The following is an 8,858-nucleotide window of genomic DNA, read 5'->3' on the forward strand; positions in this document are numbered from 1 at the left end:
CATTTGTGCATTCAATTATAATGTGAAGCCTATAAACTTAGAACCTAAAACCTCTCCGCCTTAGTATGTTTTGCTCAATGGTGGAATCAGAAGTATTCGTATGAGGGATTACAAAAAAAAAAGAGTTTAAAACGCATTTGGGCATTTAATAGTAAGACACAAAGACGAGGCTTGTAATCTAATAAACTTAGAACTTGAGACCTCTACCTTTCTCATGACTAATGATCACCTCACTACCACCAATCCAAAGCTATTTGGCATCACTTAATTGAGAATTTTATGTAGGGGTTTTAGCTAGATATGTCATTGGGTTGGACAGGCTCGAGACACGAGATGATACAACACGTAAAAAACATGACACGTTCACGGTGTAGGCATGACATGATATTTTATTATGTGTGTTGAGTTGCGGGTTAGGTTCGATTAGCCTTTATTTTGGAAAAGCACCATATGACACGAAACAACGAAATTCGCTAAAGTTAGTGAATTTTGGTGTAGGCACACTATCCCCCCATGGTGGTGTGTAGGCTCGGGTTGTACACGGGTGGCTAATGAAGACAGAAAAAAAAATGTTAATGAAAATTTAGGAGTGGCAAGTGAAATTTTGAGACCTTATTATCCCCTTATTTACTTGATGGGGCATGTAATCTTTTAAAGACAACACAAGTAATATTTTAAAATTTCTTCTTCTTAGGAAAAAAAATTGAAACATAATGAGAGATGACCTCTTATATTCATCCCAAACCCACTAAGGGCATGTTCTCTTCAGCTTAATTTCAGTTCAGTCACTTCAATTCCTAATTTTCTTCTCTCATAAACAATTTAGTTCAGCTTAGTTAAGTAAATGAAAACAGACCCTAATTTTAATAATGAAATAATTTCAGATGTAGAGATGATTTATATGTAGTTCTTTGTAATGTAACAACCAAAATTATTACTCGTACTTGGTAGCATCCAAACCATAATTATTCAATTTTGTACTTCGTCATAATGTTGGTAATTAACTAATTATGTTCTCCATATCATTATTATTGTTGCCTGGCCTCAATCTAGCTAGTGGACCCCACCTTAGGTATATTTATCACCGTTGTATCTTCCTTTGTTGTTAGTTATGAATTGTTAATCTAGTTACATCCAATTAATGTGAAAAGGGACACCAAATGTTCCAAAGTAATCCAACTCAATTCTATATGTTGAATGTCATGCTTCCTTTCTTTGGATTTGAGGCCAATTGCAATCCTTTGTTTGATAGTTCACATGCATGTGGCATTCATCACACTTGTTACCTTCTTCAAACGCAGACATTGACATAAAGTTGTTATTCCTAGAGATGTCTTGATCATCTTGTGATTTTCAGTTACCTTCCCCAAATTAAACCCTAGTTTCATTACTTAATTAATGGAACAGTAAATATACCTTCTCTGCTTTAAAATTCTTGCAGTACTTTTTTTTTTGTTCTACTATTTGAATACTTGCAACACTTTTTATTTTGAGAATGACTCCACTCTCTTTGTTTTCAAATAAATGGCGTGCATCACTTGTTTTATTCCATCGTTTTTAAATAAGTGCACCATTCCCATAAATTGAAACATCTTTGTTTTTTTTTTTTAATTTTTTTTTTTATTATTAATCTTCTCTCATCTTAATAGCATTGTTATTTTTATTTTTCTTCTCTTTTCATATACATTTTCACATTTGTTTGAATAAAATGTACTCTCTAACCTTTAATCAACATACTTGGTATTATATTTTGAACTTGGTCTACTTGTACAAAGAAATATTTTCTTTAAACTTTTTTAAAATTATGTGTAAATAAATTTGTTGCAAGTATGTAGAGGTGAGAAAATCAAATTTCATGCGGCGGCTGGTATTTGTAGGTTGTCATTGGGTAGAATTAAAGAGAAAACAAAGAGTCAAAGAGGGCTCATTTTTTATTAAAATTGGCATTTTGTATAAATAAATACATGTTGTGGAATCCTTCCAAATGGAACTGATTTTGATCTTTAAAAGAGTACTCAAATTATGATCCTACAAATTAATGAATACGTTTTGTACGTTCCGCTTTTGTAAGTTGTTTATTTTTCTACTTTGTCCCAATTCTTGATAAGAGACAAAGCTATACTTTGTTCATTAGAGAAAATGTAAAATTTTGCTAACATATACTTAAGGTGATGTTAATCCCATAATCTACACATGAGTCATTAGATTTAATTTAATGTTGTACTCGTCAAAAGAAAAAAAAAATAAAAAAAATAGTGAGGTAGATAACAATTGTTTCATTGGCGTTGTTATCTGTTACGTCTAATTTGAGCTAGCTAGTTAACCTCTACACTTCTAAGTTATGTTGCATGTTTGTTTTTTTAATGGAGTTCTACAAATCAGCCTATTTATTGCAATTATTATTTTTCTCATTGATAGGTATAACCCTCAATTTATTTTTATGACCCACCATTATAGCATCATAGATTCATAGTGTTTGTGATTATAATGAAACTGAAGTTGTTTTAAAGAGAACAACATTCATCATTGTTTTTAACATTATTTAACATTCTTACTTTAATACATCTCAGCTCGAACAGTAACAAAGAAACATGAAAAGAAATAAAAACAAAGAGGGACAAAGTTAGTTCACGGATCATCTTTGAAATTGGAGTTTAGATTGTGTTAAAAAAGAGAAAGCACAAGTAAAAAGCTTCCAAGGGGGATTTATTCTAGCTTACTATTATTTGTTTTTGAGTGTTAGACATGTGAATATTCAGTACCAAAATCAAATAATATAATTTTGTTTTCTCTCTAATAATTCTCTTTCATTATTAATTTTATTATTTTCCTCCTATTTGTATGAATTCTATTGGTGCACGTACGTAGTTATATAGAGAGACAAAGAGGTATTTGTTTGTTATTAATTATTTATTCTTTAGAACATAAAATAGAGGGACATTGACAGTGTTGAATGACCTACAACTTATAGGCTGTTTTTTTCCTTAGAATTCACGGATCCAAGTTTGAGGTTCAGAATTATGTCATTCACATTCACATTTCACTAAATTTATGCTTTGAGAACATAATCTCTGTTACACTTTTGACTTGCATGATCTCTTTGCTTCTACTGCCATAATATTTATGTGAATTTGAGCCAGGAACATCATTGGCTTTTTACCTTTTTTTTAGGTGTAAACTGTATTTCTGAATTCTGATGTGTATATATTTCATATGTTGTAATATGGTCCCAATCACTTGTGTTTTAAAATGAAGTCACTCTGTTTTTCATTGAAGGTCATTGATTTCAGTAAATGTGTCGAGTGAAAAAGCAATACATGTGAGTAGTCTAATATGTTAAGTTTGGTCTGCTACTCCACATATAGGCTTAACACTTTAGCTATTTGGAAAAAAAAAAAATGATGTCTTATATTGTTTGAATATACTATACTATCATATACAAAATTTTGTTGTATGCCAGTCATAAAACGATCTGATCTTTCATTTATTTTGAAAGATAGAATGACCATTTAGTAAAGATAGCATAATTAGGGTATTTGAGCTATTACTTAATTTTATGAGCTTACCTTTGATTGATTAACTCTGTTACTTTTTTTTTTCTGAAGTTGACCTTGAGTATCATATGGGCTAGCAAAGCTTATTATTACTCCTATTTTCTACACCTATGACTATAAGGATTACACTATAGTGATATATCTTAGTTGATGACCCAAACAATTGTGTGCGTGTGTTTTACCTCAGTTGAGAAAGATCTTAAGAACAAATTATGCCACGAAAGTACAAAGTAAGAACTACAGAGTATATGAAGTTACCTAAACCAGAAAAATGCCATGCATTGACGTGTTTAGTACTTTAGTGTATGAGAATTACTACTCCACAAAGAAAATTCAACGTTGTACCAAAGAATTTTCGGGGTTCATGCTCATTTTGTAGCACACACAGTCATACTCTTGTAAAAATCTTTGTTAGGATGTTTATGCGATTACGTATGTCAGGGTTTAGTAAGAAAATGTGCTTCATCAACTTGGGACCATTAAAAACTTTGCTAATCAGACATAAATGCAAGATGAAATCATTGAATGGTTCAAGTCTGAAGATTCTTAGATGGTCTTAAATCAATATTCAATATATAAGTTTGTGGTCAAAATGATAAGGTTAACTGGTATTACAATAGGGGCGATAAACTTATTATTTGATCTGTTTTGTACTGAGTAATCAGTAGAGATATTGTGCAATTGGGGGGTTTGTATTGCCTTTGAATTTGTTATTGTTAGAATCGTAAAAAGTGTGGTGGTCCTTAGTTATATTTTGTTAATCATGTTGTCCGGAATTCGTAGTCATATTCTGAAATAGTAAAAGTTTGTGATTAATATGAGACTTTTTATGGGTTAGTAAGAGGAAGAAGTAGTCTTGACCCATCTATTTTAAGGAGTCTTTTGTAAAATCATGTCATATTCTTAAATACGGAGGTTGAGACAAGTATTCTATACAGAAGGAGCTGGGTAATTTTATCCGACAAAGGGATTGACCTAGTTTCTAGTCTAATCTTTTTTTCATGACACTAGAATTTCTCTTATTTGGCCTATAATGCATTACCATGTCCTTCATATATCCTTCTATGAGACCAACAACCAAACATAGCAATGATGAAGACATTAATTATCATCTTTGTAATCCTTCTCCTCATTGCCCCTATCCCCATATTTGGTATAAATGGAAACTCTATAAGTAAGGGTTCATCTCTTTATGTAGAAAATCCAAATGATTTGTTAACTTCCCCAAATAGTATTTTCTCTGCAGGGTTTTATCCTGTTGGTAACAATGCATTTTGCTTTGCTATCTGGTTCAAAAATTCTGTTGACAAAGCTGTAGTTTGGATGGCAAATCGAGATCAACCAGTGAATGGCAAATTTTCCAGGCTTAAGCTCTTGAAAGATGGCAATCTCAAACTCATGGATGCTGGCCGAATCACTGTATGGTCATCCAACACATTTGGAAGGTCAATTCTACAACTTCTTGACTCGGGTAACCTTGTTCTTAAAAACTCATCACAAGCCATCCTTTGGCAAAGCTTTCAATTTCCAACCAACACTTTACTTGCAAACCAATATCTCACCCGGGAGCTCATATTGGTCTCCTATAGAAGCCAAACAAACTATTCTTCTGGTTTCTACAAACTTTACTTTGATAATGACAATGTTTTAAGGCTACTCTTTGATGACAGAATGGAAATATCTAGTGTTTATTGGCCTGATATTGGGCTTGTTAGCTGGGAGGCAGGTAGGACCACGTTCAATGATAGTCGAGTTGCTAATTTTGATTCTAATGGTCATTTTCAATCATCTGATGGTCTGCAGTTCAATGCCATCGATTATGGAATGGGGCCTCAGAGAAGGCTAACTCTTGATTTTGATGGTAATTTGAGGATGTACAGTTTAGAAGACAATGGTCAGTGGTTTGTTACATGGGAAGCTTTCATTAAGCAATGTAATGTGAATGGTTTATGTGGACCTAACAACTTATGCAAGTATTCACCTAACTTTGGAAGGACATGTACTTGTTTACCAGGTTTCAAACTTAAAGATTATTCAAATTGGATGCATGGGTGTCAGGCAGAATTTGAAGTTCCTAATAATATAAGCCAGGTTGATTTCATTGGTTTCTCTAATGTAGAATTTTATGGCTATGATCTTCAGCACCTATCTAACTACACGTTGGATGGCTGCCGAAACCTTTGTTTACAGTCACCGGACTGCAAGGCTTTCTTGCTCAAGTTTGATCACAACACTTTTAACTGTTACCCTAAGGTGGTGCGTCTGCTCAATGGATATCAAGCACCTTATTTTCATGGCACTCTGTACCTCAAAGTTCCCAAGAACATCAGTGCTTCTATTTTATCTCCAAATAGCACAACTGAAGATCAGTCAAAGCTCTATTGTGATGCAGGTGACACAACGATCCAGCTTCAAAGAGATTATCGGACAAAGGATGAAGGAGGGCTATTGAAATTCTTGCTTTGGTTTGCTGTTGGAATTGGAATTGCTGAAATAATATGCGTTCTAATGGTGTGGTGCTTTCTATTTAAGGGTCAACATGACTCAAGCAAGGTAACACAAGATTATGATGCCATATTTGGCTTCAAGAGGTTTTCCCATGATGAGTTAAAAAAGGCAACTAAAAATTTTCGAGAAGAGATTGGGAGAGGATCGTATGGAGTTGTTTACAAAGGTAAGTTGGAAGATGGAAGAGTTGCCGCAATCAAGAAGCTCATAGATGGTAGTGATCAAGGCGATGCAGAGTTTTTAGCAGAGGTAAGCACCATAGGGAGACAACCACATGAACCTAATTGATATTTGGGGATATTGTGCTCAAGGAAGGCAAAGGTTGTTGGTGTTAGAGTACATGGAAAACAAATCACTAGCAGAGAAGCTATCCAAGACTTCTTTGAGTTGGGAAAGGCGGTATGCGATTGCTCTGGGAACTGCAAGAGGCTTAGCTTATCTGCATGAAGAATGCTTGGAGTGGATCCTACATTGCGACATCAAGCCCCAAAACATCTTGCTAGATGAAAATTTTCATCCAAAGGTTGCTGATTTTGGTTTGTCAAAGTTGATGAATCGAACTGGAGCACGTCATTCTAGTTTCTCAAGGATTAGAGGAACAAGAGGGTACATGGCTCCAGAATGGGTTACCAACCTATCTATAACTTCAAAGGTTGATGTTTATAGTTTTGGGGTTGTTTTGTTAGAGATAGTAACAGGTGAAAACCCTGGCATTGTTGATGAAGAGCGAAATAAGATGATGTTCAATACTCAAAGCAGAGGAAATCTAGGATTGAATTACAGAGAGAGAATTCAGGAAGAGAGAGAATATTTTCTGATTGCTTGATTGCCGCATCATTACACCTACACCTTTATTACATGAACTCGAGTACATGAATGATTCCATACACTGAATGTTGAGCCCAACAGAAAAGGAAAAAGACAAATAAGGCATAACAGAATTTGCCAGCTAAGCAACACAAATAACAGGCTGTAATGCCAGCATACAGCAAAGAAAGAAAATTAGTAGCAATAGCAGTAATCTTAATAGTTGATGTTGTGACATGGGTAAGGGAGAAAAAGATCGAGGTGCCAACGTTGGAGGCATGGGTTGAAGAAATCGCGGACCCAATGATGGAAGGCAACTACAATGTTGTTCAGATGCAAACCCTGACTTTAGTAGCTTTGCAGTGTGTGAAGGATGACAAAGATGCAAGGCCAACTATGAGTCAGGTAGTTGAGATTCTCCAAGGTGATCATGACATACCCTAAACCTAATTATTATGTACATACCCATATTATTAAAAAGAAAGACTGATTATAGTTAATTTTCTTTGGCATTTTCTTAGTTTAATCCATATATGTTAAGAATTTTAGTGCATCATTTTTTGTTATTTTTTTTTGGTTTTGGCTATGTTACATGTAAAATATTACTGTTACTTCTACTACGTCTATGTATATGAATAAGAATTTCATTTTAGAACTCAGATTATGTTTTATCAATTAAAGGCCTAGGGTTCCAGATTAAGCCCTTGGGCTCCTGATTTGATGGCCTTACTATTACAATACACGAACTCCCTTAAAGATTTGTTTGAGTATGTGGGTGGTATATGAAGTGTAAATGTAGTGGGTTCACTCTAACTAAAATGAAAATGGGCCAATTTTTTTCCTATATCCAAAAAAATATTAGAGCAATCTTTAAGGGACAGATGAAGCAGATAAAGTTTTCACTCTAATCATGTTTATAGTTTTTTGTTTTAATTCCTTGCTTAGAGCGAGGCATCCATAAAAGTTGTTCTAGACACGTAGGTGAAGATCAAGTAGAAGATTGAGTTCAATCGCGTACTGTAGTAAGATTAGTAACAAGCTTAACTGATGATGGGAGTGCTAACTTCCGTAACTCATGATGCGTGACTATGCTCTCATTTTCACCAATATGGACTAGTCGATCATATGCGCACAACAATAAGGCAATAACAACATACGTACTACGTAGTATTAGGATGTCGACTAGTATGTTAGATAACAATGAGCCAAAACTAGTAACCAAAATGAACTAGCATGGAGCCCTCTCTATTTAGGTGCTCCAAATTTCTAGGGTCCAGCATGGGCTCCTCTCATTATCAATTCAATACCATATAACAAGTAAGTAAAATACAAGTAAAGTTCTGTTTGCCTTTCTTACAAGAAATTGGTATTCTACACTTGATGGTAGGTTCTTCTTGCCAACTTGTCCATTGGAATTGACCAATTGAGGATGTAAATGCTTTGAGAGCATTAGAGCACTCACACTAGTGAGCAAAAAAAAAATTTGCTCATTTTCTCTCTAGCCACTTTCTCTCTCTTGCCAACCATGAGCATTTTTTGAGAGCAAATTTTATCCCACTAGTGAGCAAAAAAAAAAAAATTGCTCATCAATCTCTCTCCTACTTTTTCACATACCCCACCAACATTTCTCTCTCTTACACATCACCATATTATTATTAATTATGTTTTGGTTAAATGAAGTTTTAGTGCTACTAATTACAATTATACTATTATTTAACTTAACACAATTATTAAATATTAATTAATAATATTGAATTTTAATCGCTAAACAATTATAAATTATAAATCTCACTAGAAATGGGAGTAAAAATAATATAGAGTGTTTTTGTGATTTTTGAAATTATACCAAAATATGTCAAAATGGATCTCTATTTGTAGAGAAGAAAAATTATAACTGTTGATGAATTTATTTTTTTTAAATTATAAATCGACCAAAATAGTCGTTTTAAATTAATTACCGATTAAAAACGGTAAAATTTGCTGATTTGA

General features: G+C 33.7%; 1 pseudogene; it reads left to right on the plus strand.

Annotated features, from left to right (window-relative positions):
* The first annotated feature begins 3,835 nt into the window (after positions 1–3,835).
* On the plus strand, positions 3,836–8,576 carry LOC110694180 (annotated as a pseudogene).
* Positions 8,577–8,858: the final 282 nt, after the last annotated feature.

The sequence above is a fragment of the Chenopodium quinoa genome, unplaced genomic scaffold (genome assembly GCF_001683475.1).
Source record: "Chenopodium quinoa cultivar QQ74 unplaced genomic scaffold, ASM168347v1, whole genome shotgun sequence".
In the NCBI taxonomy this organism is placed as follows: domain Eukaryota; kingdom Viridiplantae; phylum Streptophyta; class Magnoliopsida; order Caryophyllales; family Amaranthaceae; genus Chenopodium; species Chenopodium quinoa.